The sequence below is a fragment of the Rousettus aegyptiacus genome, unplaced genomic scaffold (assembly GCF_014176215.1).
Source record: "Rousettus aegyptiacus isolate mRouAeg1 unplaced genomic scaffold, mRouAeg1.p scaffold_m13_p_12, whole genome shotgun sequence".
NCBI classification, from domain to species: domain Eukaryota; kingdom Metazoa; phylum Chordata; class Mammalia; order Chiroptera; family Pteropodidae; genus Rousettus; species Rousettus aegyptiacus.
Window position 1 is genome coordinate 65,758,157 of NW_023416287.1, and position 25,979 is coordinate 65,784,135.

Genomic DNA, 25,979 nt, shown 5'->3' on the forward strand with positions numbered 1-25,979 from the left:
TTCTGATTTTATTTATAGCAAGTCTCATTAACTATGAACTATTTTAAAATTTGATAAATTATAAGAGCAAAATAGTAAATATGGGTAATTTATTTTCTTTGGTAGAGATGGCCTAAATTAGCATGAACCATAGATATGTATACATAGCCATATTAAAAATAGTTTTCCCTACTTGAAGGTATTCTGACACAAACTGCTAGTAACTGTTAAGCCACTGAAGTTATAATGGATTTCAGAAACATATTATAATCATCAAATCTAAATACACCTCTAATTAAAATAAATCCTGCCATGAGTGTGCAGATCAAAAGGAAAGTGCTCTTAATATATTGTTGTACAATTCGGGCCACCACCTCTTCTGCAAAAATCTCCCAGAGAAACTGCAAAGCCATTAGTGTCTGCTACATGCTAAAGCTTCTAGTTTAACTCCAGTAGTCTGTGTAAAAGCCTAGATTATAAATCACTGTTGCGACCTATGCCCAGGAATCCATCTAACCGTATTGTTTATGAAGATTGGAGAAAGGGATACTGAGCAACATCTTTAAGGTTGACTGATTGAAAAATATAAATAATATTTCCAAAACAATGACTGAAAATTTCAGCATGTCTCTATTTGACATATAGAAAATCAGGGAGAATTATCATTTCACATGAAGTTCAAGGTGCCTACCTCTAATTAATATCAGGCTCCATAAAGGCTGCAGGAAAAGCACTTTGAACAATTCGAAGTACTTTTAAAAAATATACAATGTTATTATTGCTATTTTTTTGCTTTAAATACTGCAAGCCTAACACTTCTTTTCCTGCTTTAATATTCCTGTGCCTTTGTTTTCCCTGAATTTCGGTGTTAATTTCTTCTTAAAATGTTTATGTACCATGGCTATATAATCTTATTGTCAGTTTTATTATTATATTATATTGATAGGTCAGTCTATTTATTTCTTCTATTGAATCCTATACTTGGATTTTAAAATTGAGATCATTCAGTGTAATCTCTGCAGGCCTGACATCTGATGTCTTTGCCATTAAATTTCTGTAAGCGTATCAAAAAAAATTTTTTTTTGATAGCAGTAAGAAACCAAGAAACTCTAACATTTCCTAAATTTGTTTTCCATATGGTAAAATGTGGAAATTTTTAGCTTTCACTTGAAAGTTCATCCTCTTTTTTTGCTCCTTTTGTTTTTTCTCTTCTCCTCTCCCTCATCTTGTAATTCCTCAATTCTCTTTTATTCTTCTCTTCCCCCCACCTTTTTTCACTACTTACCCTCCTATCTTCTCTTTGATACATTCTCTCTCTTGCACCATTTCTCTTTTCTTCATATTATTAGAAGGCTGCTGAATTTTCTTACATATGTAACCTAAACAAAAGGTGTTCTTTGTGAGAACTTTTACAATCATTAAAAAAAAAAAAAAAATCCTCATGTAGTGTTTATGTGAGTAGGATGTATATGTAGGTGCAGGGCAAGGTAAACTTATTACCTCGCCCATTGAAATGCTGGGGGGGGCGGTCAAAGACGGACTGAAATATGGGGCAGAAAGACAAATGAAATAATTTTAAGGTGGAACAGAAATTAAATAGGTAAAAAGAAAAGGAGTGTATCTTATACTTTCTTTGTGACAATTCATAGCATCAAAAATAGTTTCACCTGTAGACTTTCCAGTATATATATATATATATATATCTTGTCTCAATAACTAGATGTAAACTAACAGAGGCAAGGTTCCAAATATTAAACTTCTCTATATCTTTTAAGACATAGCACTTAGGAGGTTTGAGCGAAATATATAAATCATTATGAAATTGGTGAGCAACCCCAAAATACTGACTGAAATTGCTTGAAATTATTGCAATCTAAGAAGTTAAACAATGCAAATGAATATGAATGCACACACAGATACATTGACATACAACACATACACATACCCCTCAAAAAGAAAAAATTATATGAAAAAAATGAAACCGGAGATATATACAAATGCACGAGAAAATTATATAAAAACATATACATATAGAAAAATTCATTCATTAATTTGCAATCTTAGTAGGTAACTTAAAAATAATCACGACTATCTTCATTAGTTTCCAAAACCTAAGTTTCCAGGAATTGATTATAATGAATAAGCAACCTGTGAGTAGCTGTACAATTAATATTGATAGTGAGATATTGACTTATGTGTACTTGGATAGGTCATGTTATCTGACCTATGCTTCTGTGTCTCTGAAGTGACTACTTATTTGCCTTCTCATCCGCCTCCTCTGCAAAGATGCTCTGCAAATAAATGAGGTAATGTTTGCAGCTTGGGAAAGAAACCTATTTCATACTCTCAGATATTATTACTATTCCATGTTCAAGCTTGGTATACTATTGTCTCTGTTTTAAATTTAAATTGTTTGAGTCCTTGGGTTTTGACCAAAATATGGGTCAACATAAGAGGATGATTATTTTTTATTTTAATTCTGAGGCTCTGTTCGGATCCTTCGCACGTGTGAGGTAAAACTGAGGAAAATAAACAAAGCACATAAATCAAGCTTTGAAAGAAAAATATCAGGAAGGATTTTTTTTTTTTTCAATGAAGAGCTTGAACACTGTATTTCCCTGGAGGAATATTTCGGTCCAGGAAGGAGAATAGCGCATGCAGTGTGAGTGTGTATGTGCGTGTGTGTGCATGTGTGTGTGTGTGTGAGTGTGTGCTGTGCGTGCGCGCCCGCGGAGAGGGGCGGGGGAGGCGGATGAGGAGGATGAGATCATAGTTTCAGGATCCTCAGGAAACCCTGGTACTGGCAGCAGCCAGCCTCTGCTGTGCCCACATGACCCACAACTCTGGCAGCGGACCCGGCACTTCTAACATTATTAAATAATAAGAAAGCAGCTCTTACTCCATGCCCGAACCTCCCTACAGACCAATGGACACCTTCTAAGAGTTTGGCGAGTCGGTGACTGAGGCGCCCGTCCATTCCAAGGTGTGTGCAAGGCGTTTTCCTCTTGACATCTCCGGAGTGGGGGAGGGCACGGGGGTGGAGGGGGTCGGGGTGACCAGCGAGAAGTGGGTGCCGGGCCGGGCCGCTGCGCGCTGCCCCGGCCGCGGGGTGCCGCGGAGCGAGCTGCAAGGCGGGAGATGCACATGACGCGCAGCCCCAGCTGCGCAAGGACCGCAGCCGCCCACGGCGCCGGGGCGCGCGGGCAGAGAGGAGCCTGGGCTGCTGGAGCAAGGGCAGGCGCCGCGCACCCGGCAAAGTCGAGTGGAAGCGGACGGCGAGCGCGGGCGAGGACAGGGAATCACCCCAACGCCCACTCGCGGGGTTCCCACCTGTGCGCCGGCGCGGGCCGCGGCAAGCGCGAAGCATGTGCGGGGCGCCGCAGCCAGGACTGCGGCGCGGCGCCTCCCCCGGCGGCGGGCGGCGCCTCGGGCCCGCGGGGCGGCTGTAGCGGCTGCTGCAGGATGGCCGGCCCGGGCGCGCGGGGCCGCGCAGGTAAACCTCAGCCGCCCGCCCAGGCGGGGCAGAGCCGCAGCCCCCGCTGTCGCCGCTCCCGGGCTGGCGATGGCAGCCGGCTCCCTCGCGTCGCGGTTAGAGTTGTTTTTGTTGTCACTGCTGCCCTTTGGGTCGTCCTCGCGGGCTGAGCCGGTGGGCGGTGGCGTGGCCACATCCATTAGGGATGACACTCACGTTGGGGAGCAGTCTGGGGAGTACTGACCAGGAAATCCACGATGGGTTCCTTAACAGCTAGCGGCTTCTGCGCGTGTTGCAGTGCACTGCGGTGCACGGGTGGATGGCCGTGTGGGAGTGGGCACTCCGTACGGGGGTCGCGCGGGGCGGTTGGGTACCGGGGGTGAGTGTCTTCCGCTCTTGTAGCCTGTTGCCCACTTTGGAGTTTTCCGCTGGACAGAAGGCGGACGGAAGGTTGGTTCTGGTACCCGAAGTGGTAGGAGAAGTGTCTGTCAGAAGACCAAAGCCAAGGAGAGAAGAGGGGTGGTGACTCAGTGCTTGGGCTCAAAAAAGTACCATGGCTGGGACTTGGTAAAGTAAAACTTTCCCTTTAGCAGGCTTGGGGTACGGCTTTGAGAAGATAACTGCAGATTTTAGGGGGGAAATATTAGCTATACACTTGTGAAGCTAACCATTATGAACCATTAGGTTCATTCTTGCTCTAAAAAATGGTTCTTTGAATTGATGTTTACGTTCAAGTTGTTCAGTTATCTGTTATCACTTGGTATCGCCTGGTATTTAATATATGTTTGTGTTTCCTTTTGAATATACAGTAATTGTTGAAGTATGAAAAGTTGTTCATTTCTTTAACAAAAAAAAAATTCATTTATTTTACTATTGCCAAAGGTAGAAACTTGTGGTGGTGGTGGTGAGGGGGGCGGGGGTTGACAAAACCGAAAAACCAGCTCTCTGCATATTCCAGGCACAGTTCTATGTTCTTTAAGCCTTATTCTCTCACTTATTCTTACGCAACCGTAGGAGTTGGTAATAATATCCACTTTTTACATATGAGGAAAGCCAGATACAGAGAGGTGAAATAATTTAACTATGGTCATATAGTTATGAAATGTTAGAACCCAGATGGTCATTTGGTATACTCTTAACCAACTCACATGTTTTTTTTTTTCTATAAAAATAAGATCCAATTGTACCTAAAGTCTTCTATATTTGATATATTGCCCACATTTCTCTACCAAGATGAACCCCTTAACTGACTATGTGTTACAAGTTGGAGGCAATTAACTTTTTCTAATTTTTAATACTATAATTATGGCGAAGGTTCTTTGAGTAGTTCCTTTTGCCACAATTAATCACATTTCCTACAACAGTTATAGATTAATGTAGTATTTACTAGCAAAGTTAAGATTTTCAGCAGCTAAGATTTACCACCAAAGTAAATTATTCTAAAGCAGATAGCTGATCGTAAGTATTTGTTTGCACTTAATTTTAAACTTTCTAAGATATTAGTCTGTCCTTTGCTCAAAGCATGGTCATTGTTTTCTTCAGAATCTCATCTTGTAAAAATTTTTGAGTAAGTTTAATCATCCTTAATCCAATCACTCTCACAAGAGCTTTGGCAGTTTTAAGGGAAGAATTATGTAATTCTCTTTCAAGTATCAGTAATTAAAAGCAGGCTATATTTTGAGGGTATTTGTGTGTGTCATGCCTTTTAGCCAATTATATATACGCTATATGAAGTTGTGGAACAATGAAGACGGAAATCAAATTTCTCGTTAGATCTAAGTCGAAATACTTTTTAAATCTTCACTTGTTTTAAATGAACCATAATGTTGAAAAAGATGTCAAGTGGGATAATCTCTCACTAGACATATTTGGAGAATTACTCTTTATTTGAGCTTATCATGGAGCTCTTGTGATATTTATTCTATTGGACAGACATCTCTCTTAAGTCTTTATCTGTTATGTTTTCAAGTAAATTTAATTGCTTCTTCACATAACAAGTTTGAAAATTATTTTGACATTAATAGATTTCCTTAATTATTGTTTTTTTCTGTTTAATTAAATTCAATACGTGTATTCTAAATCCACACCTACTCAACATTATAAGTGAAGAGAGACTAGAATCCAAATGGAACTACATGGAACCATGATCTTTAGATGTGAAAAAAAAAATTCCTGCTCTTCATTGGTTAACCTCTTGCAGTACACCCCCAAATTATGACTATAGTGTTATTTTGGGATGTTGGAGTGCAGTGTTGTGGTCGGAAGAGTTGCATGCCATTAGACACAAGTGTTTTTAATACTGAAATTGAGTTTGAATTTTCCAAGACTATTTATATAGAATGTTGATTGTCTTTAAGGCATAAATCCTATGACACATACATAAGTCCTTTCTTAACTGAATCAGAGCTGTTTCAGTTTTCTAGTTTCTGTTACTTATTTTAGAGAAAGCATTCCCTTGCTACTTTTACCTCTCCTGATACATTTGACATGACTTTTTCCTTTTAAGTTATTTACCTCTAGTTTTGGGAGAATAGTACTGTCTCAACTTCTTGAGAGCATCTCTGTTCAGTGGAGAACTGGAAATCAGTAGTGAGCAAAAAGTTGAGTGAGCCCTGCCAACACAGAGAATCAGATGTTAATAAAATAATGATACAGATAAATCTTTATTTACATACTGAGGTAAAGTCTCTGAAAGAAGGAATTCTATAAGAATGTGTAATAAGGATTCTAGACCAGACAGGGAGGTCAAAGCAGGATGCCCATAAATTGCATATTTACAGAGGAATGACGTGTGAGGAAGTGTTCATTAAGTCAGATGGTTTTCTTAAATGCTTTCATAAATATTTTCTGAATTGTTTTCTGAATCAGACCTATGTCTCACTCTGGTTATCTCTACACTTCTCTGTTTACCAGAAGACATACTATTTCCCCTCATTATCCACCTATGGAAATGGAGAGGTTTGAAAAACCCCTATTAATAGTTTTTAAAGCACACAGAGCCATAGCCTTATCTGGTTATTATCCTACTTGCCAAGAGTTATTTAAGTTTAATGAAAGGTAGTCATTTTCTTTCTTTTCCTTAACAACTACTTTGAAATTTTAAAAGTAGTGTGTGTGTGTGTGTGTGTGTGTGTGTTGTTTAAGTGATAGAATGTCTCAAAACAGGAAGGTTTGTGATTCATCATCCAGTGCCTAAGACTCTATGAAGTGTCCAAAGGAGAAGAGGCCCTGAGGTAAAGGAGGTGGTATTAAGTGTTTAATATGCTGAGGAAATGGGTATTAACAATTTAAAGCAAACATAATAATATCTAAATTAATTGAATACTTACTATGTGCCAGACATCATTCTTTGGGCTCTATAAAAATTAACTTATGTATTCCTCACGATAGCCTTGTGAAGTCTGCATGTATTTGCATTATCCCCACTTTATAGAAGGGGAAATTGAAGTACAAGAAGGATAATAATCATTACCACTGTCACATAGGTAGAGATGAGCCCTAAACTCAAGATTTCTGATTCCACAGTGCATACTGTGAACTATCGATGTGTAACACCTGGTTCATAAATTTACTGGTGCATTAAATTCCAATCATTGTTAAAAATAATACTTCTTGATTTGATCTTTTGGTTAGTTTTTCCTTCATAAAAATCAGTGGGGAAAAAAATAAGACTTTCTTTGTATCAATGCTTTTTGCCATGATATATATATCAAGAAGTAAGAGACATATGAATACCTAGACAAACACTGGTGACTGTTAGATTATGAGAAATGTCTCATTATATATTACATAGTTTTAAAATTCAAAAAATACTAATGAGTACCACTTGAAACTATTGAAATTTTTAGCATCAAGAATATGTACGTTAGCATGTCAAAAATTAGGGAAATATCTTTAACAGCTGACAGTTCTGTGAGCTTTAATAAACTTAAGAATTTTAAGTCACTTGTTTTATCTCCCCCAAGTCTTTGTCCAGAGTATATGGTACAAGGAGGCTAAAAGTATAACATAAAAGCATCCATTAAATTATCTTGGTAAAATTTTAAAAGCCCTGTTAATTTTTACATTGAGATCTTTCGACAGAAATCATAATAATTGTTATGATTTTTAAAAAACTTAGTCATTTTAAATATTATCCAAATAATGTTAATTTAAGACAGATGGCACATGTCATTAGCAAAGTAAAGTACTGATTGGTTAAATGTGCTAAAACATAAAGATGTTTGCACTATGTCTGAAAATAAATGTTAGTCAATGTTGTTTCTCCTTGCAAATAATAGATAATCTGTAGTTTATACAATTAATGTTAACATTAACCATGAATCATAATTCATACATAATACACATATAAAAAGCTGCTCTGAAGCTTTCGAACATGCTTAAAGTAGAGCCTATATTTTCTATGACTCATGTATCCCTATTAAGAATGTGATACATCATTTCTCTGTATGCTCAGCTTCATACAAAGCTTTATATCATAGAGTAACCAGCAAACTACTGCTCTAATTTATACCATAAGGAAAGAGATGCAAGACTTGATTTTGGTTTTTGTGTGCATGGTGTGTGTGTGGATGTGTTATCAGAGTGAAGGATGCCTTCAAATGCACCAAAGAATAACTCATTAACTGGAGTTTACGATTTCATGCCATTGTGCAATATCCTATTCCAAAGAGTTTTGTTTGTTTAATGTAAATATAAAGTACATCCATCATTATAATAGTTTATGTTATGGAGTCCTAACAACTGTAAAATCTCAATGACTGAAAAAAAAAAAAAAGCTTTATTTCTGCTAATACTATGTCCCTGTGTTGATCAATAAAAAACTATACCTTTTTCACTCAGGGACTCAAGTTGATAAAACCCCCATCATCAAAAACATCCTCATCCGTCATCAGGCACATGGGAACATAATGAATCTCCCACAAGTTTTTAAAGGCTTTCATCAGGAAGCAGTACTTGGCCAATTCCATTCATATTTTATTGACCAAAGCAAGTCATATGGCTGTTTCTATTCGTAAGTCAAGCATTCACGTCCCAGATGGAAGAAAACAGTAAGATGAACAAATAGACCTATGTTTGACACATGTATTAGCCAGTTTCATTTAATAGTTTTATCATCTAAAAAATTATTTATCATTTAATGTAAAAATAGAATCACCCAACAACTGTGTTTTAGAACTTCAGCATGGGAAGGTAATTCCTGCATAAAACCACCAGCAAAGAAAGTAGATACTAAACTTGTGAAATTGATGATATTCTTAATTTTCAGTAGAGATTGTATTTAGTCAAGGAATGATAATAAAAGCTATGGTTTATTTTTAGTGAATGCATGAGGTAGCTCATTTGACAGCAAGCACAAGCCAAGAACAGTGCCAAGACCTGCATACAGCAGCAAAGCTGTGTTTTCTGAAAAGCTTTGATATTATCAACATGGCACAGAAAGCAGAATAACTATGTATGTATCTTTTTTTGCCACCTGTACCAAAAAGGACAAAATTATCATAGGTGTTACCATATATTATAAAAAGCAGTAAAGTTAAACGTACAAATCATACTGTGTGTCTATTTTACATTGCCAAATATAATCTAAAAAGTTAGAATATATTTAATCTACATCTTTTAAATTAAACCTTTGTTTTCAGATAATGGGAGAGTTAGAGATCATTGTAAGAAATAACACAGAGAGAGCCCATGGTTCCATTTACACAGGTTACCCCCAATGGGGCAATGGCACCATCTTAAAACTGAATAGGAAAATACAACAACCAATCCAATTAGAAAATGTGCAAATGACATGAAGAGACATTTTGCCAAGGAAGATATACAAATGGCAAATAAACACATGAAAAGATGTTCAGCATCATTAAAGAAATGAAAATTAAAACCACAATGAGAAATCACTACACACCTATTGGAATATTCATTGCAAGTATATAAAAATTTATTGATTTTTGTATGTTTATTTGTATCCTGGGAACTTGCTCAATTTATCAGTCCTAAAGGGTTTTTCTGATTTCTTAGAATTTGTCTATGTAGACCATCATGTCATTTGAAAATAAGGACAATTGTATTTTTTCTTTCTGATCTGAATGTATTTTGTTTTCTTTTCCTGCCTTACTGCACTGGCTAGGATTTCTGGTGCTATATTGTATAAGAGTGGTGAGAGTGGACATCTGTACCTTGTTGCTTATCTTCAGGGAAAAACATTCAGTCTTTTACCTTTGAATATAAATCAGTTCTTATTTTCTTTTGTAGATGTTCTTTATCAAATTGAAGAATTTTGCCTTTATTCCAATTTTTCTGAGTTTTTTTTTATCATTAATAGGTATTCATTTTTGTCACATGTTTTTTTTTTTTTACCAAGTGATATAATCATTTAATTTTCCTTCTTTACTTTGTTAATATGGTGGAGTACATTGATTGACTTTGGCTAGAACCAGCCTTGCATTTCTATAATAAACCCCACTGTGTAGAATTCTTTGTCTGCATTACTATTTACCAGTATTTTGTTAGAGTTTTACATCTATATTCATAAGAGACATTGGTCTCTATTTTTCTTTTTTTGGTACTATATTTGTTATTAGTATCAGAGTAATACTAGCTTCATAAAATGAATTAGGTTGTGTTCCCTCCTCTTCTATTCTCTGAAAAAGATTGTATAGCATTGATATTTATTCTTTAAATGTGAATGCTTCAGTGACTGCAGCTGAGCTAAGTAATTTCTTTTTTAGTACTTTTTTTTTTATGGTTATGAGCTCTATTTCTTTAATACTTGTATTTGTTTGCTAGGGCTGCTATAGCAAAATACAACAACCTTGGTGGTTTAAACAGAAACGTATTTTCTCATAATTCTGGAGACTTGAAAGTCCAAGGTTAAGGTGTCAACAGGTTTGGTTTCTTTGAGGCCTCTCTACTTGGTTTGTAGATGGCTGCATGCTCATTGTGCCCTCACATGGTCTTTCCTCTGTACGCCCATCCTTGGTGTCTTTCTGTGTGTTCAGATTTCCTCTTCCTATAAAGAGAGCGGTCAGATTGGATACCATTCTGTCACATTTTAACTTAATCATCACTTTAAAGGCCAAATCTCCAATTATAGTCCCATTCTGTACTAGAGGTTATGGCTTCAACATATGAATTTTGGAGGAACACAATTTAGCCCATAACAATACTTATAAGCTGTTCGAATGATCTGTTTCATATTGCGTGAGCTGTGTTCATTTAAGGTTTATTAAGGAAGTAGTTCGTTTCATCTAAGTTGTCAAATTGAGTTGTGTAGAGTTGCTTGTAGTATTTATTTTTGTTCTTTTTATGTCTGCAGGGTCTGTAGTGATATCCCTTGCTTCATTCTTGATGTTGGTAGTTTGTGTCTTATCACTCCTGTCAGTTTTGCTAGAGGTTTGTCAATTTTATTGATCTTTAAAAGAACACATCGTTTCATTGATTTTTCTCAGTTGTTTTTTCTTTTTTCTATTTCATTGATTTCTGCTCTTATAATTAATATTTCCTTTATTCTACTTCCTTTTGGTTTATTTTGCTTTTCTTTTTCTATATTCTTGAGCGGGAGCTTAGATTATTGGTTTTAGGTTTTCCTCTTTTCCAACATATGCATTTAGTATTATAAATTTCCCTCTAAGTGCTGCCATAGCCATGTCCTAGAAATTTTGATGTGTTGTCTTTTCATTTTAATTTGGTTCAAGTATTTTTTAAAATTTCTTTTCAAATTTCCTCTTTGATCCATGGATTATATAGAAGTGTGTTGTTTAGTTCCCAAATTTTTGGAGATTTTCCTAAAATTTTCTTGTTACTGATTTCTAGTTTGACTCCATTTTGGTCAGAGTACACATTCTGTATGTTTTAAATTTTTAAAAATTTATTGAGGTTTATTTTATGGCCCGAAATGTTTACTATTTTGGGCTCTGTTTCATGCACTTGAAAAGATTGTGTATTTAACTGTTTGGCTTAGAGTGTTCTATAAATGTTCATAAGATACTATTGGTTGATGTTACTGATGTGTATGTTTGCTAATTTTCTGTCTAGTTGTCCTATTGATTATTGAAAGAGTATGTGAAGTCTCCAGTTATAATTGTGGATCCATCTATTTTCACTTCTATCAGTTCGACTTTACATATTTTGCAGCTCTGTTGTTTGTCATGTACATATTTAGCATCATTATGTCTTCTTGGTATATTGACCTTTTTACCATTATATATTATTCTTTCTATATCTAGTAATTTCATTTGCTCAAAGTCTACTATAACATAACACAGACAATCCTTTTTTTCTTTGATTTTTGCATATCTCTTTTTCTATCCATTTACTTTTAATCTGCCTATATTGTTATGTTTGATGAGCTTTATCTACGAGAAGCCTTTACATTTACTATAATCATTGACATGCTAGGGCTTATGTTTGTCATTTTATTTTTTGTTTTTTTTCTCTTTTTTTTTTTTTGGTTTGTTTGTTTCTCTGTGGTTTTTCTCTACCTTCCTGTCAGTTACTTGAGCAATTATAGAATTCCATTATTATTTGTCTATAATGGTTTCAAGTGTATCTCTGAATAGATTGTTTAGGGGCTGCTCCAGATATTACATTATATACGTGTAATTTATTACTGTTTACTACTGTTGCCAGTTTATCAATCGAAGTGAAGATAAAGACCTTACTTCCCTTTCTATCCCTCGACCCTTCTCTATATATAGTATAATTGTCTTAAATATTTCCTCTACATACATTTAGAACTATATCAGACAGTGTTACAATTTTTGTTTCAACTGTCAAATATAATTTTGAAAGCCCAAGAGGAGAAAGCCCATTGTATTTATTTATATTTTTGCTTACTTTGTTCTTTCTTCTTTCATGATATTCCAACATTCCTTCTTTTATTGCCTTCTTTTTGTTTGGAGATCCTCCTCTAGCCATTCTTTTAGAGCAGGCAGATCTGCTGGTGATAAAATATCTTTGTTTTCCTTTATCCGAGAATGTCAATTTCTCTTTCATTCCTGAAGGATATTTTAACTGGATATAGGATTCTAAATTGACAGTTCTTTTCTTTTTAGCACTTGAAAAATGTTGTGCCAGTTGCTTCTGGCCTCCATGGATTCTCATGAGAAATCTACTGTCATTCTAATTGATTTTCCTCCTAAAGGTGAAGTGTCATTTCTCTCTTGCTCTTCTCAAGAATTGTTTTGTCTTTTGTTTTTATAAATTTGACTATGATATGTATGCTCTGTTCTTTATACCCTCTCTCCTTCCAGGTCTCCAAGTATGAATGTTATATCTTTTGTTGTAGTCCCACAGTGCATTAGTTTCCTGTGGCTGCTGTAACATACCACAAACTTGGTGTCTTTTGACAACACACATTTATTCTCTTATAGCTCTGGAGGCCAGAAGTAAGAAAGCAGTTTCACTGAGCAAAAGTCAAGGTGTTAAGGTTAGTTCCTTTTGGAGACTATAGGAGATAATATGTTTCTTTGCCTTTTCTAGCTTCTGGAGGCCACTTATATTCTTTGACTTGCAATTGCTTCCTTGTATTGCTCCAATATCTATTATCATGTCTGTCATAATCTTCTATCATCACATTTCCTACTTCCTTTTCTGTAGTCAAATCTCTCTTCATCTCCCTCTTTTATGGATGCTGTGATTACAATTAGAGCCCACCTAAATAATCTCCCTATCTCAAGATCTTCAATTTAATCACATCTATAAAATCTGTTTTCCCACCTAAAATAGTGGTCACAGTTTCCAGGGATTAGGAGCAATCTGAGCATCTTTGGGAGCTATTATTCAGCCTGCCACATACAGGTGTCTGAGGCTGTGTTGTTGTTGTTTTCAGTCTGTTTTCTCTGATATTTAAACTGGGTACTTGTAACCTGAGAGGCCTCCCTTGTAACTTGAGGGGGCTCCATATTACTATGAAGCAGGGTGGGGATTCACACTCCTCACCACATTTTCACTGACACCTTCCTAGCTGGGAGTGGTAGGAACGCCTCTTTTTCGTTCCCCTTTTGGCCTCCACTGACAAAATGGGGAGGCAGCCTGATTACTGCTGGGCTGTAATGATAATCCTGACTGTCTACTAGCCTCCTATAACATCACCCACTGGAGAAGGAGTGGGGAAATTCAGTACTGCCGGGTGAGGGTGGAAATCCAGACTCCCCACGTAGTCTCCGTGGACAGCTCCATGGTGGTGGGAGGTGGGGAGTCTCATTTCCACATGGTGGGGATGAAAGTTTCAGCTTCTTACTTGATCTTGTGTGATATCGCCTTGGTGAGGATGAGGGGAGTTGGGGCACCTTGTTACAGCCTAGTGAAGATGGAAGCATAAGCTCAGCCTTTACTGGCATGGCAGTGGTAGAGCCACAGTTTTTTCTGTCTTATATGGCTGGAGTAAGCAATTGTTATCTAAATGGTTTGGGTTTTCTTATGCTGCTTCTTTCTAAATCCTTTGGCTAGAGAGAGCATGATTTTCTTGGACTCCCCGCCCATCCCCCCCCCCTTTTTTTTTATCTGTGCTTATTAGCATTTCTGGGTTTCTGGTTTCTTTAACTCCAAGTCTGAGATATATGAGGCAAAACAAAAATCCAGGGCACTCACCACCTGTCATTCCTTGTGCCCTGAGGCTCCGATAGCTAGTGTGCCATCCCTCTAACTTTCAGAGTCTTATATGTTTATTTTATATATAACGTCCAGGGGTTTAGTTGAATTTAGTGGTAGGAATAGGGGAAAGTACTTCTACTCCTTCACAGAAGTCTAATCCATATTTTTTCTGCAAGTGTAAACTGGAAAATATCAACATTGATTCTGAAGGATGAATCTCAGGGGATTACTGCTGATCTGTTTCTGAATAATAAGCACTTTGCAGGTCAGTGGGATGAGGGAGTCCTTGGACAATGATGCAGAAAGGATCACAGAACATTCCATCTGTGCTGAGGTTCAGGGACCACGTGGAGGGACTCTCACTCCTCCAAATCAATGCTTTTTCTTCTCTTGGGAAAATATTGCTGCAAACTGTAGCAAAACTGGATATTTCCCCCATTCTCATAGGTTGTCTTTCTGGCAGGTTTCTAGAACTACATCATCTTAGCCCTGACTGTATTCTCACTGAGTATTCTTTGTACCTGGGAACATTTTCCATTTGAAATGCAGTTTTGAACCAGAAAATGTGTGGAAAAGTGTTACTAAGAAAGAAAATAGTGAACTCAAAATCCACATTTAAATTGTAACTAAGGAGCACCCACCAGCAAGCATTCATGTTAATTCTTTTAATGTAAAATTATACATTAAAATAAATGTATTGATTTTGTCAAATTATTTGATCACTACTCAGTAGAGTAAGTACAAGAGATAGAGCTAAGAATTTTCTGCTCGAAACCAATATGCTGAGAGATAACAGTTGACAGGGAGGCAATCACAAAGAAAAATAGTGTAGGGAAATTCTCCCAAATGATAAATCAAGTTATTGACATTGTAGTTAACCTTGAAGTTATTATACTAGAGCAACTTTCTCAGAGTGTGGTCCTCAGATAAGCAGCATCAGCACAACCTTTGAACTCATTGTGAATGCAAATTATGACCCACTGCAGATGTACTGAATCGGAAACTCTGGGGATAAAGCCCAGGAATGTCTTGTAGCAAGCCCTCCAGGTGCTTCCAATGTATGCTAAAGCTGGAAACCACTGGACTGGAATAACACCTCCAGCCATTGCAGAATACACTAAATTTATGCTTTTCATCATTCTTGACTCATTAGTTTCTTTTTTTTTTTGAAAATTTATTTATCGTGTTTTACATTTTGTGTTCTTTAATTATAAATTTTCTCAAGTAAATATAGTAAAGAAATTAAAGTTGTATTATTCCCCATGGCCTCTTGAAATACATCTTAATGATTTGCACAGTTGTTTTGTATCCTTAATCCAAAGAGTTATAACTGTTTCATATCTGATTTTGTGGTTGTGATCAAAAACATGAGCCATGTCTACACTTCCCCGTCATTGTTCCTCCAGAGCTGCCAAACCATAGAGCAATGGGTTTTTAAAGCTGTTTTTATGTTCTTTTCTAGAGCTGACACCAGTCATGAAGATATTTGGAGAAAGGGGTGGGGACGTCTCTACATCCCTTAACAGAGAAGCTTTTTAGGAGGTTCTGTCACACAATATTGTTAGAGACAGATGCATATGCAGATGTCTGATCTCATCATTGTCATTACCACATCAGTTCTACCATGGGGGATTCACTGTCTACTGCACGCTGGCATTTTTCTCTGGGGTCATGTGAGCTTAAAAGAAATCTTGACTACAAGGCTGTCCTGAGGAGCTGCATTTCTGAATAGAGATTTTCAAATTGGGGTACAGTTTAAAAACCCTGGATGGGGTAAAACAAAATCAATGAGAAGTAAAAGGTTAAAAGATTTAAAAATGTTTTGTGATTATAATAAAATATAGATAGAAACAGATTTGAGAACTATTCTGTGGCTTCTAGTCCTATATATGATTCACTTTTATTTTAAGGGCAGTATTTTATATTATTTTACTCTTTCAATTGACAATTCACTAAACTTAGAGAATATAATAGATTTGAGTTCACTTAATATCCACCATTTTTGGTTACTCATATTTTAGTTTTTTGATTAGTTATCATATTTGATTATTATAATTTTTAAGCTGAATTCTTTAGTTCTATAGCTCATAAATCTCAATTCCATATACGTTTTAGTCTATACACCTTTTTAAAGGTATGTTGTTCTTGAGAAGCTAGGGAAATGGCTCATGAACAATTTATCTGTTTTTTATTTAAAGTGACACGCATTCTCGGCTTACGAAATATTATTCTCTCATCCTTTCAATATTCCCCCACTACCAGTTGTACTATGTTTTTCATTCCTTCTGTTCCCTTCGTGCATTCAATCTGATTCTATTTCTCATTTACTCATTTTGCTTGGGTATTTAAGTGGTGTGCCTCTGCAATGTTTTGGGGATAAGACTTTTCCAAACCTTCATTATACAATGTTTGTTCAATAATACCATTTGGTCAGGTTGGAAGAAACATCCCTTTAAGAACATATTTTTAAATGGTGCAGCAGATGTTTCTCTCACACAGTCATCCTCTATAAAGTAAAGGCCCCCAGCCCTGGCAATGCTAGCCAGATATCTGCATTCTTAGAGTAATCACTTGGTTGGCTTTTTTAAAATGTGGCAGTTAAATCATCCCCACAATGCTTAGGTAAGGTTGAAATGTGAAGAAAAAAAAAGCTCTTACACAATAAATGGGGGCAAGAAGAGGGGGATTCAGAAAGGTAAGGAGTGCACCTTGTGTGTTCTGTGGGTGGCAGTCCAGATTTTCCCCTACAGTGTTAGCTTCTATTTATAAACAAAATGTGTCAGGTGATTTTTTTTTTCCATATGCAGATAAATTCTGCTTCTTCCTTTTAACTTTAACACCGTAAAAGTAACATTTACCATTAGAATGTATACAAAATAATACATTTTGCTAATGCCGCTAAGTAACTTTTAGGAAGCGATATGTGAGTCAGGTTGATTTTTAAATTTGATGAAACTGTGAATTGGATTTTCAAAACAGGAGAACATTTCAAAGCATCTGGCTGTTCTTTTTTGTTTTCCTCACTGTTGGTGTAGTACTTACGCCTCCTTTTTTCTGTTGTTTGTTTGTGGAGTTTTTGTTTCCTTTCGTTTTTTTTTTTTTTCTCTTTATTGGCTTAAAATTTTTTTTCTTTTTTGCCTATTTTCTGGGAGCATATAACATAACAGCTATAAATGAAAAGTCCTCTAAATACTTCTAATATTTTTAATGTGAGATTGAGAGTTGCTCAGTATTCATACAGTTGAGATTCTTATATAGACAAGGAAGAAAAACAACAGACGAGACCCAAAAAATTGTGACGCTCGATTACCAGTCCTGTGGACTAATTAATTATAAAGGCAAAATAATCCAACTTCACCCAATCACAGTGGTTTAAGACAAAAATAGCCCTGTGATTTCACATGAGTGAGCATGTGGAATGTTTTCGGGGTTTTGTTTTGAGGATTGAGTTTGGTGATGAAGGTGGGAAAGGTAACAGATATCAGTGCTTCACTTTTTTCTTTGTTTTGATAGCTTCTGCCCACTCGTGAACAGGCGATAATGTATGATGCCAATAGCATTTGTTCTGTCCTACCAATTCATCTGTTCTCTCCATCGTCTTTGTTTGTTTCATTTTGTTTTTCTCTCGGCTTCTCTCTTTCAGTACCCCCAGCCAGAATCCAGCTGAATTGGATGGCCATGCAAGGAGACTCAGCAGTAACCTTGCAAAACTAGAAACATTTTAGTCCCTGGCTTGTGTTCCTCCAAGCTCTCGCCAAGCCCATGACAAAACTACATCTTTAATTTTCCCTCCTCTCTCATCATCAGTCATTCCTTATTTTTCACTTGGATTTGGTATTTTATGGTATTCTGTGCGGGAATTAGTGTTTGCATAGTTCATATCCTGCTTACCTTCTGCGCTCTTGGTTCCATGTGGCTATGAAACTGGCCATCCATTTTATTTTTTGCAGTGTCACTCAAAATATGTTTCAGGGACTACCTGTAACAGCATTGTCTGGAGTGTTGCTAAAAGGACAAGCATCTAAACCCCATCCCAGACCCGCTGAATCAGCATCTCTCTTTCTGACTTTAAGATTTTAAGGTTAACACTAATTATGGAGACTAGTCTAGATCTATGCTTCACAACCCAGGGTAGCTTTTCGAAAATCAGAATGGATGGATCTCATCCCCAAGTTTTTAATTTAAAAAGCCTGGTGTGATTCTACCATCAGCATATGTTAACAATCGGAAATGAGCTACAGTTGGAAGGAAAGAACAGAGATTGGTGTTGACAGAGAAGCATTATTTCAGTGAATTTATCAAAGTCCGGGGACTGATCCTCTTTTATAAATTTCAGAAACCAAATCTTTCTCTCAAGGGCGTAATCACATGAACTTAGCTTATAGAGACTGAGCTATAAATAAGAATGCCAGTTTTAGAATTATCATTGTCACTAGGACCAGCATGACTAGTGCAGTCTTGCCCTGTAGGCAAGAATCTCCATGGAAAGAAAAATTATCATCAGAAGTTTGTTCCCTGAATTTCAAGTCAAACTAAGGAAAATTAGTTGAATAAAAGATATGCTGAAGAATTACTGTGTGTCAGGAACTCTACTAAAATATTTCACATGTATTATTTCACTTAATCTCCCTCAACAACCCTTTGCAGTGGTATTATTAGCTCTGGTATTATTATTTCTAGATGAGAAAAAGATTTAAAAAGAGAGAAAGAGGCTGTGTAACTTGCTCAATATGGCAGAGCTACCAAGTGATAGAGCTTAAATTCTTGGGCTCTATGACTATGTTATTAGTAAAAGAAGAACTTTAGAGTTGCTTGGGCCCTTGCCATCTGAGGATGCAATCAGATGGGTTCAGAATAGCTGCTAGTTGATGGAGAAGAAAGGAATGTTCAAACTACTGCTCGTGTAGATAGGATGCGTTCAAGTCATGAGTAATTAGGATGAGCAGCCAGTGGTTGGATCAAGAGTGATGCCTTGGGCAGAGTTTGTTGTTTATTTAACTGACCTCTTTACAGTTGTGATTAAGTGAAATATCTGTACAATCAGTTTCTGCTCTCAAAAACACTTTTTAAAGATGTATCACAGCCCTACAGAAATAGCAAGCCATAAATAATAAGTAGTAATATAGCCATATTTAAATATAGCAAACAAATTTACATATATCAGCCTCATGGCTATCCCCATGTCCTGAGGTGAACTTGTCTCAGAAAGTATGAACGGATTTGGCTTGAACTTCTGCTAGCTCCACTCAAGCATATTTTCCATCATTTTAATGGATTTTCATGGAGGTTATAGTTTTCCTGTGCCTCTGTTCTAAGTGTCTTCATCTGTTGAATGCCTGGTCACCAATCCAAGTTTTGTTTCCCAAGTTCAGTGCCCGATTGCACATGAGATCATCTACTGACCCTTGATCCTTTATTCCCCCAAATACCACCAGCTCCAGGCTCTGTGTTTAGTAGACTTTGCTGTAGGATTTGGGCAATGGAGTTAAATTATGAAATAGAAATATTACATGCTCTTGTATTAAAACCCTTAACCATTTCTGACAAAAGTCTTAGTTTGTGTTTTTAACTTATGCTTCAGCATCTCACCAGGTGAGAAATAAAGTTGTTTTTAAATGTACAGATTTATCTCAAAGTGGTAGATATATACTTGTAAGTCATATTTCTGATTCTCTGTTTTCCTCAATGTATCTGGTAGGAACTGTCTATCAGATTTTTAGCTACTTTTGAAATATAACCCTTGCTATCTCAGAAAAGCAAAGCAAATGGCCAGCTTATTTATGAAACAACCGTCCCTGAAAAACACCTCATCACATACAAAGGTTCTATCCTCCAGTAATGAATCCAGAAGACAAATAGCATAGTTGCAGTTCCTGGTCTTCTGGCTAATATTTTGAGGCCATTTTAAGTCAGAGAGTGTAACCCTAACTCCACAGCAGTTGTGGCCGTACCATTCACTGAACAAGACTTGTGAGAAGTTTGTAATCTGCTGAGAGTGGGAAACTTTAGGGATCTAGGTATGGAAGACATGATATATCCTTGAATGGACATTTTTCAAAAATAAAACAACTCCAGAATGAGAGACGACTAGTAACAAAACTTAAATAAACATGTTTGCCCCTCACCATGTTATGGCTTACTGGATTTTGCATATTTGGTAGAAAAAAATAGAAATTTTCTACTGTGGTAAAAAGTAGCAACTGAATTATGAGATACAAACTAGCAAGCCAGCCTAGAAGAATGATACTTATTTCACATTAGATGTGACCACTGCTATAATCAGGATGGTTACAATGAATTAGTTAACTTGCATGGATCTAATGATTCATGGAAAACTTCAGAAGTTGCTTAAGATTTGGTGGCAAAAGTAATAGCCGCACTGTTCTAGATTGCCATGCCTTTAAACAGACATAGCTTTTAGAGCTCAATTTATTTTCCAAAAGTCTTTTGCCTATATCTTTTAAAACTACCAAGGTGTATATTATTGTGGGCTAGATCTGTTGTACTAATCTCCATGTCCATGAACCCAGAAAACTCTGATTGAGATTAATGCAAACCTGTTAAGATAAATACAAAGATTTACAACAGATATATGCTAATAGTAAATTTGACATAGAATTATTACCAAACTAAAGAATTTATATGGTTAAAACACGTGTCAATCTTTACATACTGATAGACTAAGAGGAAAGTATGGCAGATCTCAGATACAAAAATATTTTTCTTTAATATTACCTGAAATGTTATTCTGGCCCTGCCAGGTGCTGAGCTGACAACTGATTGATTTGCTCTAAGTTCACATTAGAGAAATCATCAGTCTATTACTAGGTGACATCCCAGCTACCCAGGTAACTCAGTGTGGGACTGGAGAAAGATGAAGGTGTCCATCAGTGTCTACATGAAGGCTGGACCACACAGAGTAGGTCCTTGTCCTCAGGGAGCTTACAGTCTACTTGGGAGATGCAATTAAGAAGAGAAATAATCAGTGAAAGAACATGACATAGAGAAAGGTAAAATTGTGTTGTTGCATGAAATATGAGATATATGTAGGAATTCCAAGAATCAGGAAGGCTGTCAGGAGGTAAGTGATGTCTCGATAGCTTTCTTGGATTAAAAGTCAAGAACTGCATGAACAAGTGCGTATCACCGTTAACTACTGTCTGTAACCTACCTCACATCCCTGCAATGAAAACAAACACAGGTGTCCTAAGTCTCTAGACTCACATGCAGTGAAATAGAAAAGATGTAACAGGAGAAAGGTAGTAGGTGTTCGGTCCTGTGGTCCACTGCAAGAGTTCATACATTGTACTCAGCTTCGTTTCTGGAAAGGAAATAGTAATGAGGAAGGAGAATAATGTTTTTAAATTAATGTGTGTGCAGTGAAATATAGCTTGCAAGGAAATTTTCCCACATGGTGTCTCATTTCTTCCTCACAGCAATCCTGTGAATTAGTGGTTCCTTACTTCTTTATGCTCAGAATTGTGATCTGTCAAAGATCAAGCAGCTCGTAAGTGGCCCAGCAAAAACTTGAGTCCTACCTGAATGCTCCCAAATTCTGGATTCTTTGTCCATACCACAGTGTTTGAGTTATGACTCCTGACAGAAGAGATTCTCCTGCATATAGAGAACTGGGGGAATGGAACAGAAAATATAAAATGTGGCCTGTATTGTGCTCAGAGAGATTGTAGTTGGTAAGAATTTCCTCCACAGTGGATATTTAAGGCCTATAAAGTTTGCTTTCAGCTCTCAAAGGAATTCATTAGGATGAAGGATAAATTTCCATTTTTAAGGAAACCCGTGATTGTATAACTTTGTCCTAATCCCACATCAACTCAGAGAGGAATTGGGGACCCAGGAAATATAGAGAGAGATAGAGATAGAGAGCTAGGGGTAGTGATAGAGATATAAAAACAGTGGTTTAAACTTTTAGAATCACCTGAAGGGCTTTTGAAAACACAGATTGCTGGGCCCCACACCTAAAGTTTCTGATTTAATAGATCTGGTGTGGGACCCAAGGATTGGCAGTTCTAACAAATTCTCAGGTGAGGCTGCTGCTGATGATCCAGAGATCACACTTTTGAGAGCCATCGCTATGACATATAAGAACCATGGTGAATTACACCGATTTTATTATAAAGTACATTATTTAAACATAATATCTAAAGCACCCTTAAAGAAGAAATGGACCACTGAGATGTGACCAAAGAGATGTTTTAAGAGTCCATGAAATTCACCCACTTTGCAATTTCTGGATGTTTAGTTTTATAAGAAACCGACACACTATTTTCGAGAGTGGATATGCCTTTTTACATCCCCTCCAACTTGAAAGATCAAGTTTCTCTGTATCCTCCCAGCATTTTGGTATTATCACTTTGCTTTATTTTAGCTAGTGTCTTATTTTAGCCAGTGTCAAAGCACATCTTTGAGGTACAGTGGCATTCTAGGGGTCACCTGTGGTCCCCAAAGCACCATTCTGAAAAGCAAGCCTATTTTTAATAGGAATGTTCAGGTGTATTTAAGAAATGAACTTTATACACCCATTTTATATGAAAGATGACCATGATATTTTTTCCATCTTGCTCTCTTAATGGCCAGTGTTAGCAAACACTTTATGTCTTGAGGGCTTAGAATAGTGTGTCCTTGGGCAGTGGTTTCAGTTATGCCTAGGGAACACTATTAAATTATATATTCTGAGATTCAAGATTTTGAATCAGTAGAACTGAATTGGATCTTTAGAATCTCATCTTCTACAGCTTCCCAGGTGAGGCTAGAATTGTGGGACCATTGCTCTGGGGTGCATCACAGGACCTCCAGAGTTGCCAGTGCTATGATCCTGCCATTTCCTTTCTAGATAACTAGTGCTTTTAAACGCTTAATAACATTACCCAGATTTTCTCTCTAGAAGAAAACTAGGACTTGTTCAGCCCTATCTGAGGCAGCCTGTACCCACTCATCAAACCTTTCCTCAAGTCACATCTTAGAGGCAAAAGATGGTGTCAGTTTGGCAGTAACAACGATAACAACGACAATATAGAAGCCACCACTTATTGATCATTCACTACGTGACAGATGAGTTCTTCATGTTTTCACTATATTTTCTGAACTATAGACTTTTATTAACAACTGCTGAGTTAGTATTTCAAACATAACACTCTTTGTTGACCCTCTTCCCTGATATAAGCTTCTCTCCCAATTTTCCCCCATCTCAGTGTGTGCCCAGCAGTCAACCAGTTCCTCATACCAAGATCTCAGTGTGATTCTTGTCTTCTGTTTCCTCTGACATCCATAACCAATCCAGCAGTAAATTCTGTCAGCTGGTCCCTCAAAATACACCCCAGTCTAACCACTTCTCACCTGTGCCATCAAGAGCCCTTCAATTCCAGTCGTTATTATTTCTTTTCTATATTATTTTGGTAGCTGGAAGACTGGACTACCTGCTTCTACTTTTGCTTTTTATGGCTAGCCCTTCAGGGATGAAGCAAGAATAATTGTATAGAAGTGCAAATCAGAGAAGCCATTCATCCATTGTCCTAAAACCTTCAATCTCTTTCTATAACACTTAAGTTAAAAATCAACATCTTTAACAAATATTACCTACCAGTTCTACATGGCCTGATTAGTCTCTGTCTCCAGCTTCATCTCCTATCACTCTATTCTTTGTCCTCTCTCTCTACTTCACTACTGTTCCTTAAAAACAACCAAGCTTTTGCCCGCCTCAGGCCCTTTGCACTTACTGCTTCATCTACCTGCAACATGCCTCCCCTAGAGCGTCCCGTGGCTCATTCTCTCTCTTCACACAGGACCTGTTCAGATGTGTTCTCAGTAAGGCATTCTCTGCCCACTCCATCCAAAACAGCACTCCTGTCATTCTCTAGCCCCTTTTCTTACTCCGTTTATCTCCTCAGGCTTTACAACTACCTAACATTGTAGCATACCTTTATTTGGTTGGTTGTCTCTCTCCCCCACTAGAATACAAGCTCTATGAGGGAAGAGAATCTGTCAGTGTCTTGTTTACCTTGGTGTCCTTAGCACATGGTTCATAGTCAGTGCTCATTTAGTATTTGTCGAATGAATGAATGAATGAATGAATGAGTAAATATAGCAGTTGTTACCCTCTGGGTTCTTCTGTAGTAATGGCTATGATTTTTTTCCCCTCAGACATACACTGGAATTTCTATAAATGTAGATGACATATGTCGTGACTTTGTCAATTATTTTATTCATGATCTTGTTTTCCTTTTGTTACCGCTCTTTAATATTTATAAAGAACAGAGTCATTCTTAGATCAGTTAGTCATTAAAATATTTTGCTATTATCCCTCCATTCTGAAGTCTCTCGGCTTTGCCTCCTGTCCTTTGCTTCAGTGCTCTCGGATTTAGGTTGAAAGAGGGCTATAAAGAGGGCATGGCACATCAGGTGATCAGTTCTCCCCCCCCCACCCCAGACAGGGAAATACTCCATGCACACTCATTGTCTCTCCCAGACCTTTAGACAGGTATATAAGAGAGGGAAACATACCTTTAAATAGGACAATAAAAATGCTCACTCTGGGACCTCCAGGTTAAAGATCTTTTTACTTTTAACACTAAAAATGTATAAATGGATGATTTTCCTCCCCTTTCCTGCATGGCTTTCTTGTCCACCAAGAGCCCTTTTCTACAGGAAGTTTTGCATGTGTTCTATATCCACTGACACCTGAAGTACTAGTGCAGTTCTGCCCTCTTTTTATTCATACTAGGAGCATTTGTTTTATGACACATGAGAGCCAACAAGTGTGGTCAAGTGCAAACAGACCCATATGCAGGTTTGGTGGAAGGGCTCCTTGCCGAAAGCTAGCTCTCATCACAGTGCACCCACACACAGACCCTTGGAAGGCTGGCAGTTCTGATAAAGTAGAATAGGCCAGCTTGCCAGTGGGCACCTTGCCATCAGAGCAGATGGGCCCAAGCAGAGGCAAGCAGCAGAGCACGCATGTCCATTCTGGCCACATGCGTATTTGTTGTTTGTGTCTTTAATTTACGGGAGACAAATTCTGGAACAGAAAGGCAAGCTCACAAAATAAGAGTCAGAAATAATGAGCTTTCAGCCCTTAATTAAAACAGTCAAGCAAAGAAATCGACATTTTGATCTCATTTAGTAGAGCCGATAGCATAACTTGTTGCAGACCCTCTTCAATCCCAAATTGCTCATCACTAAAGGGGATGCCTTGTCTTATGCCAGCAGTTTTTCACTTGCAAACTCATGAGGTAGCCTGATCTTTTTTGCAAAAGAAAAAAAAAAGGAGAATCACTGCCCGCAGTGAATTAATTTTATCAATATATTTGCTATTTGAAAATATTATTAGAATTATTTCCCAAACTATTTTTTCTTTTTAATTTTCCTGTTTTAATAAAACAAAGAATAAATTTTATTTCTTTTACTGCTAACCTCAGAAGATGACTATATGGTTAGAGAACTGAAATTGTAACATAAGCAAAAATATTTACATGTTGAAAGTCTTCTTTAATATTACCTGTGTAGTGTCCTTTTTGCCCAAGAGGAAAACTTGAAAGAGAGAAGAAGAATTATGATTTACTAAAAGATATGCAAATCACCTTGGATAATTTAAAAGCATTGTATCCATCTAAATAGAAAACAAAAACAGAAACATCTCTCACTGATCCTATACATAATCCATGGGCATGTTATAATACTTCACATTTACATAGCACCTTATAATTCCCACATAGTTTTCACATATATTGCTTCTCTTGAGCCTCATAGTAACCTTGAGAGGAAAGCGAAATGGGTCTGTTAGTCTCACTTTGCAACTGGGGAAACCAAAGATTATGCAAATAAAAATGACTCAGCTCAAACTTTAAGGTAATTTGTCTTTTATCATTGTAACTTTAGTTTGGGGGCCAATATACAATGACAAATGCTCTAGTGATGA

The 25,979-nt window shown here is 37.1% G+C and overlaps 1 protein-coding gene across 11 annotated transcripts in view; it reads left to right on the plus strand.

Annotated features, from left to right (window-relative positions):
* Positions 1 to 2,750: 2,750 nt before the first annotated feature.
* Positions 2,751 to 25,979, plus strand: part of DTNA (dystrobrevin alpha) — a 330,024-nt gene continuing 306,795 nt past the window's right edge. For 3 of the 11 annotated variants that reach the window (XM_036229943.1, XM_036229938.1, XM_036229941.1), the window contains exon 1: positions 2,752 to 2,962. The gene's annotated coding sequence lies outside the window, so the exon portion shown is untranslated. Of the gene's footprint in view, positions 2,963 to 25,979 lie in introns of all 11 variants that reach the window. The other 8 variants (XM_016153937.2, XM_016153946.2, XM_016153941.2 and 5 more) reach the window with 5 other exon arrangements.